Genomic DNA, 8,220 nt, shown 5'->3' with positions numbered 1-8,220 from the left:
CAGAGTTGCTGGAGGAGAAGGCTCTGGAACGTTTGCAGTCCTCGTTACTGAAGCAGGTGGCCCCAGAAAAATGGGAAGCAAAGTAGGATGGACCAGGCACAGGGAATTGCTGGGGAACGTTTTAGGTGGGCTGATGAGGAACGTCCCAAGGAAAACGGGAGCGTAATCATGGTGCAGAATGCCCCATTTACAAAATGTCTGTGGGGACAGATGAAAAACTGATAAATGGGATTGCTCTGAGAAGGGGAAAGGGACGGGGGACGGGACAGGCAGGAGATCCACTGTTACCTAGAATGTTCCAGAACCTTGAATATTTGTGGCACTACGTGTATTACTTTCGTACAAAAACCAGGAAACACACAATGATGTGAGTATACGAATTGGGGGCAGGTTTAAAGAGGCTTACTTGTGGAGAAGGAAGAGAAGTCAGAGATGCACAGCTTGAGAGAGGACTTTTCTTCTGGTCTGTAAATATTTTGACAAAATAAGTCTTATAAAGATGTAAAGCAGAGTTCCACAAGGCGGCACTGTACGATGTGACTTTGTCGGTCAAAGATGGCAGAATATCGGCCATTTCACATAGTCAGACCCAGGATTTCTCCATCTTGGCACTGTGGACGTTTTGATACTATTTTGCTACGTTGTAGGGGTGATCTATGTGTTCTGGGATGTTGAGTGGCATCCCTGGCCTTGACCCACCAGGATGCCGACGGCACCTCCCCACGTGTGACAATCTTTCATGTTTCCTATGTCTCCAGCGGGACTGGCAACCCAATCTGGGGGACCCAGTGCAAAACACAAATGGGGGGCCTCTTGCACAAAAGTATTAAGAATTTCAAGACTGTGACAGCAGAGCATTAAATCAAGCGTGGGGCTGAGGGCCCTCCTAATTATGGCGCCCCATTTGACTGTGCGACATATATCCATGAGGCTAACCCTGGTCTCCAGACATTGCCAAATGTGAGAACCACTGGTTTGCTCTAATAGACTTAGGTCTTCTTAGACACATACTCTAAGTCATAGAAAAGTCCATCTTTTTTTTTTTGTTTGTTTGAGAGAAAATGCACATTTATTACAAAATAATGTTTATTTCATGAGGAGGGCAGAACAATAACACTAGGAGCTACTACAAAGGTTCTGGAGCTCAGTCTCTGAGGAGTGAGGTGAGAGGCTTTTGCTTTGCTCTGGGAGCAGAGTGTCCTGAGGCTCTCTGAGCTCAGGGGACAACTGTGGTACAGAGCATTCAGCAGGTACACGGCTCCAAAAGCCCAAGGAGCCTACATGGTCCGGACAAGATGTTCTGGCCACGAAGATCAAAGAGAACCTGAGGGCAGCAGGGAACTGCTTCTGAGAAGGGCCAGGAAGGGACAGCCTTGCTCCTCCCGACACTGGAGTGTGGGACAGTCTCTCAGGCTGAAGGTCGATGGTCCTGGTTCAGAAGATGTTGCCCAGTGGACTTATGCTCAGTTTGTTGCCCAAATGTCTGTGCTGAGGAAAAGTGGCAACCTTTCCCAGGACAACCTGACCCACCAATTCTCACTGGTGTGGTCAAAGACCGGAAGTATCTGTGGTCTCAGCCCACGAAGGGCTGCTGGCTGAAATTTTCGTACTTCCAATCCAGTCCATACTGGAGAAAGCCATCAGGGTGAGGACCTCAAGCAGCAGCTCTGAGCCACAGAAGAAGAGTAGATGCCGTTCCTGATGGCTTCCAGGCGGAGCACGTAGGTCTGACGCGGAAGATAATAGGAGGTCATCCTGGCAGATGGGAAGGTCAAGGCCATATTAACACCAAGTGGCATCTTTTGTTGGCAGAGGTTTCCCTTTGTACCAAAAAATAGTCAAATTCCTTCAACTCCAAGGTAAAGGAGAAGCATCACCACATCTATCACTAGATTGGCTGTTGGATATGGTAGCAGGAGAGCTTCATACAGAAATATGAAGAGTTCCCGCAAGAAACAGGTAACATAATACCACCTGTTCAGAAAGAAGAGGATTTCCAGTGATGGGGGTGAACGCCAGCTGTTTCCCTCTGAAAACTCACTTCCTGGTGCCATCTTCAGTCCCCAAGGAAACTGTGTTGGCCGCTGTAGCTGCTCCCAGAGCCTCTTTTATTATTATTATTTTTTAAAAGAATAAAATTGAATGAAGTCTTAAGAAATGCTATAGCAGAACGTCAAGTACTAGAAAGTTTGGTTGGCAGCCAGATCGGGCCTGCCATCTGTTTTTGTAAATAAAGTTTTATTGAAACACAGCCATGTTCATTTGTTTACATACTGTCTGTGGCCGCATTCCCCTAAGACAGCAGGGTTGAGAAATTCCAACAGAGACCATATGCACTGCAAAGTCTAATGTATTTATTATTTGTCCTTTCCCAGAAAAAGGTTGCTGGCCCTGTTCTAGATGATTGAGTTTTCAACCTGTGATGGTGGTAGTGGTGGAACAGATGGAATTAGCTAGAAGCCCGAGCATGTGGGATCCTCTAGCCCTTATTCTCCACACCAGCGAGAGCAGTTAGGGTTCTTGTTGCAGAGACAGTAGAGAATTACTCTGGCTTATGTAAGGGGAAGAGAATTTATAGGAAGGATATCAAGGGTGCTCAGAATCAGTGGGTAGCTTAATTAATGTATGAAATCATGTGTGGAACACACAGAAAGTAATGCCTGGGATTCTTTTGGTGTCCAGCTTCCTCACTCAGAATGCACGGGAGAGCAAATGACCAGGATGGAGCTGTTTTTGTGTTAAAAAGAGCTGCAGGCTGAATAAATGTAGGGTTTAGGCTAGTTTTTATTTTATCTGAACAGGTTCATTTCATTCCTAATAAACATTCTTTCACATTTCAGCTCTTTCTGCCCCTCTCCCATTTAAAAAAAATATTACATGTCTTGGAAGAAGTGTTTGGCGAAAACAATCAAAAGGAAGGAGGTCTGATGGAAACTCAAGTAGTTTTGCAGGAGTAACAATAATTATGTTGATAGGTTTCCTGCCTAAGCTTTCTCAGTGGGCAGCATTTGCAAATTAAACACACTATGAAATATTCAGCCCTTTGCCACATCTCAGTTGATTTGTATAAACCCCCTGCCCGGGCTCTGGGGTGAGCTAGTCCCTAATCAATTATTAAATTCCCATCTGTACAGTGTGAACAGGGTAATGACATTCCAGCAGGGCCCTAGGAAAAGCTGGGCACCGCCTTCTGGGGAAGGCTTCTGGCTTTCCCGGGCTTGGGTCCTTCTTCCAGCCAAGGGTCCCTTCCATGCATCTCCCCCAAGGACTAATCGTAGATTTGGCCGGTGACCAAAGTAGTTCCGACCTTCCTATAACCCGGGATTCCACGATTCTGGTCTCAGCACCATACCACCCACAGCTCGGCCACCAAGGAATCACCATATGGCTTTATAAGGACATTCTCAAACCCATCCTAGGCTTGCTTTATGGACGGCCCCTAAGGTTCATGGCTAGTCCCCTATTACTTCATTTTTGGGTGCGTTTTTCCATGTGGCAAAAGATCAGTTTTTCTCTAGTCATTCAGCACAGAGCTGGAAAGCCACGACACCCCGCCGCTCTGTGAAAAACAGACCGAGACACTTGCAGAAGGGTCAGTGGGAGTGTTGGGTGAGGAGGCCGAGTAGCCGTGGCAGACGACGCTAAGGGCTGGCTGCAGGGGAGCTGAGGACTCGGGTGGAATTCAGGGGCCCCCAAAAGTGTGCTCACTCACCTGCAAACTGAGGTTTCTGAGACATTTCACTGTGGTCCCCTCAGGCTGTTCTTGCTTGGGAGCTGTGAAGCTGGGTAGATTTTTTTGTATTTAAAAACTAGCACTCACTAGTCAATGTCGTCTTTTTTATCCCCCCCCCTTAAGATTTATTTATTTATTTATTTATTTGAGAGAGAGAGGGAGAGAGAGAGAGAGCACGAGGCAGAGGGAGAAGCAGACTCCCCGCAGAGCAGAGAGCCTGATGCAGGGCTCGACCCCAGGACTCTGAGATCATGACCTGAGCTGAAGGCAGACACTTAACCGACTGAGCCACCTGGGTGTCCCAATCTTTTTTTAAGAAGATAATTATTCACAAAATGGCTGATATTTGGCATTTCTTGGGGTCACGTAGCCCAGTTCTCAAACTTTCCCGTGCATGTAGGTCACCTGGCAATTTTGTTAATGTGCAGACTCTGATGCAGCGAGTCTGGCTGGGGCCTGAGACCCCGTGTTCCTGGGAAACCCCCAGGTGCTGCTGCTGCTGGTCCACGGACCACACATTGAGTAGCGAGAGGCCATGAGGCAAGTGCGTACTTGTAAAGAGAGAAGAAATCAGACTCGCCAATGAAGGGAAGAGCCAACATGTTAAACTCATGTGTACCTTTTTGTAGCTTTTTAATTAAAGGCATGAGTCGCAGGGATTAGAGCAAAGCCAGCATTAAACTTTTTTTTCTTCTGTTTATTATAATCTTTTTTTTTTTCATTTCAACGAAGCCTGTACTAAAATTTAGAAGTGGATCTAGAACTGTTCCTTGGGTCTGAGCTTATGTTGACCTGTTGTAATCGTGAACTCTGCTTTTTTAGAGATTGGGGGGGGTGACGTTTAGGAAGTCTGTAACCTCTTGGGCCTCTTTTGCCATCTGTAACATGGGGATAATCACGTCACCCGGGGCGGTGGTACAACAAGTGTCACTGGGGGTGGACTCTGGGATTGCTCTGACGGGGGTCCAACTCTTGGCTTTACCGTTTGAGTGTTTTCCCCTTCTCTGGGCCTTGCTCTTCTCATCTGTAGTAGGGGACAGGCTGGGACCTGTCTTAGAGGACTGTTGTGAAGGTTCTATGAGGAGTATGACTGGTGCATGGCAGGAACTCAGCGATGGTAGGACTAGCAGAGGCCAATCAGCCTGTGGAAACCTGACCTGGCAGCTGGCCGAAGATGAAAACGCCTGCAGAGAGGCAAGAAGAGAGAGCGTTGACGGTTAGGGAGGCCATTTGTCCTTCCACTTCGCATTTATGGAATGTTCGCGATCCTGTAAATACCATGTGGGGTTCTATGACGAATCATCTCAAGGGATCCTAATAGAAAGTTGTAGACATTCTGATGGAAGCAAAAGAAATGCCAAATTGGACACAAACTAAAAAAACAGTCTCGTTCTGGAAGGCTGACTGATCTGTAGGGCCCACGGCTTGATCAAAATCATAAGGTTATGCTACTATGAGCCTGAGGACGCAGGTAGGATGGAAGGGCAAGAGGTTAAGTTGAAGTGGGGAGCCTGGCTGCCGAAGGCCACCATCTGTGTGTTCGAATCCTCAGAAACTCTGGTTCTCTGAGAGAGGTAGCCATCCATGCGATGCAGGAAGCACGCTAGGGAACCTGGTGTTTCACCTGTCTTCTCCAAGGCAAGATGGCGCCATGTGAATTGGCCTTGGGGCAGGGGGTGCTCGAGCTGAGGTAGATTCATTTGCCTTAGTTAATCCGAAGTCCAGGGACTGGGTCTGTGTCAGAGGTTGCAAACTCATGAACCGTTGGCCACATTCAGCTCGCAGATGTATCTGGCCCTCCGTTTCTTTTTTTAAATGTTTATGAGCTGCCAACATGAAAAATGGTAGAGGTTTTATATTAAAGTTGAGATTTCCAACTATAAAAATAAAATTAGTAATTCTGGGCCCGTGTTCCTGTGTAGTAGCAATGTGTCAGCTCTGAATAAAGGATGTGCCCTTTCGGGGAACACACCCTTCCAGGTGGCTCCCAGTCCCTGCCTGGCCTACTTTAACCATCACACGCCCTGCCTGGCCTTTGTAGGCATTTTTATTTGTGATTGTGTTGTGTTTTCGGCACTTCTGCCCATAATTTATGATCTCATCTTCTGTTTGAAGGCAGGGAAGCTATATTTTAGATTTTCACCCTCCCAATATCTTCGTGTCCTTAAAGCCTTGTTACCTGTAGCCCCAGAGCAGTGAAAGGGACACTCGACCCCGAAGATCTGGGTGTTCGTGTAGATATTGACACTCACCAGCACTGGGACTCTGGGCAGACACGGTCTTTCCAAGTCTCAGCTTCTCTATCTGTAGAGGGGAGGCTCATCGCCATGACTAGCTGGGCAGTAAGTGACAGGTGATCGTGAATTCTAGAGGGTGGTGAGGATACCGAAAACCTATGTATGTGGGGTCTCCAGGCTGGTGAGGGCGGTAGGACTGAGGTAGACAGGTATATAAACTCATAAGTGCTATTATGTGGAGATGTTTGTGGCAAGGGGGAGATGATTCAGCTTCAAAGTGGGAAGCAGTCAGATAGGGCTTCATGGAGGAGGTGATCAGCTGAATCTTGAAGGAATATTTGACTTTGCCAACGTGACCAGGTAATCTAATGCTTCTAAGAACTGCAATGCATAGGCTTTTAAGAGGGATTAATTCTAGAACCACAGGTTGCCCACTAGCTGTGGGGGAAAGAGGGCTCTGGTCAACTTTCTGGAGAACCCCCAGATGTCCTGGTAGAAACTGACCAGCTAAAGCTGGCTTGGGAACTTCAAACCGACAGACTGACATTTTCCCCACCGAACCGCCTTTGTTCTTGGTGAGAAAGGAAAATGAGCATTTGGGAGAAAATACCTTTATGAGAAACTTCAGGCAATTGGTTAGTGTGAGAGTCAAGACAGAGTTAAAAACAGGATTCTGGCCCTTTCCATCTGGAACCATCACTGTGCATTGATGGCTGGAGAAAATAATGTAATCTGATTGTTCCATTGGGTCATTTCTGGGAATATGAAGACATTTTTCCAAAACTGGAAGTCCGTGTGCGTTGGGAGAGAATCTCGATGCTTGGTCCCGCATCCTCCCTTGGCCTCCCCTTTCCTGGCCCCCTGCTCTGTCCACAGCAGACACTAGTTCCCCCTGAAACTCAACTTAATTAGATGTGACCCAGTTTTTGCTACATTGAACTCTGTTGGGGTTGAAGATGCATTTGGCTGCCCAAGAAAACCCCAGCCTGCTTCTCCTCACTGCATTGCATTTGGCAAATATCTGCCGCAGAAGGAATGCGGAGAATTTCCCTTTTCATCATGTCAGATCATCTGGCTCGGGCTGGCCCTTCCCCAAGAGCCCAGCGGACACAGCTGGAGCAGGGCGGGGCCCAGGCGGATTGCTGAGCTGGGAGCTGTGGCCTTCCCTTGGCTTGAAGGCCACGGTGGGACAGGGCTGACGAAGGCCAGCATGTCCCGTGGGGTTGGAGAAGGCACCCAGCCTGACGCACAAATGGAAGGAGACCGGGCCTAGGGAGGCCTCGGCCTGTGCCTCTGATCTAAGCTTTAATCCTGAGATTATGACCTGTGCATTTCCCAAGAATGCCTCACTACTTGACCAGGAGATCTCCAAGAGAAGTCATTTCCATAGGGGTGGATCCAGGTTTTGGGTGGCCTGAAGTTCTTATAATTTTTGGAGTCCTTTTTGAGAAAACAAAATTATGAATACAGAATTAAGTACAGGGGCCTTGCAAGGGAGAGGCCTTGATGCCTCAGCCATGTTAATGTCATGGTGAATCTGCCTTTTCAATTCCCATTCTAATGGGCAGGAAATGCAGACATAACGGGAAGACACTTTGGATTGGGCTTTGGTTGTGACTTTATGGACCTGCTCTTGCTGGCCTGCCGTCAGTCAGGGGGCCCTGACAGGTGGGAGAGGGTGGGTGTGAGGCCTGGACGACCTGGTACTTATAGGGACCTCCACGGGAGGTAGCCCACATGGGGGAAAGTCAGGGGGATCAGTCCAATGTCAGCCGATAAGGTCAACTTAAATGCCAGGTACAGAAGAGCAGGGTGACATCCAGGGAGGCCAGACTTTTGTTCGCTAGATTTCGTACGATAGTTTCGAGGTCAAGAGTTACCATTTCAGAGCCTCGTAGACCTGGATTTAAATGTAGGCCAAATTGCGTCTCTTTGCCCAGGGGGCTGGATCATTTCTTCAGTTGCAGACGTGGACTTGTGGGGGAACACTCGCCTTTGAAAGCAGACAGTTTCCAACCCTGAGTCTGTCACTTTCTGGCATTGAACTTCACGTTTCTTCATCTGTAAGATTCCTATCATACATGTTTCTAAAGAGGTGTGATAATCGGGGCGCCTGGGTGGCTCCGCCGGTTAAGCGTCTGCCTTTGGCTCAGGTCATGATCCCGGGGTCCTGGGATGGAGCCCCGCATCAGGCTCCCTGCTCAGTGGGGAGACTTTGTCTCCCCCTCTCTCTGCCTGCCCCTCTGCCTG

At 48.1% G+C, this 8,220-nt stretch overlaps 1 pseudogene; it reads right to left on the bottom strand.

The window, feature by feature from the left end:
- Positions 1–1,284: 1,284 nt before the first annotated feature.
- On the bottom strand, positions 1,285–1,874 carry LOC103660047 (annotated as a pseudogene).
- Positions 1,875–8,220: the final 6,346 nt, after the last annotated feature.

Source organism: Ursus maritimus, unplaced genomic scaffold (assembly GCF_017311325.1).
Source record: "Ursus maritimus isolate PB19 unplaced genomic scaffold, ASM1731132v1 scaffold_27, whole genome shotgun sequence".
Taxonomy (NCBI): domain Eukaryota; kingdom Metazoa; phylum Chordata; class Mammalia; order Carnivora; family Ursidae; genus Ursus; species Ursus maritimus.
Note: the sequence above shows the minus strand (reverse complement) of the source record. Positions and strands in the feature narration are given on the sequence as shown.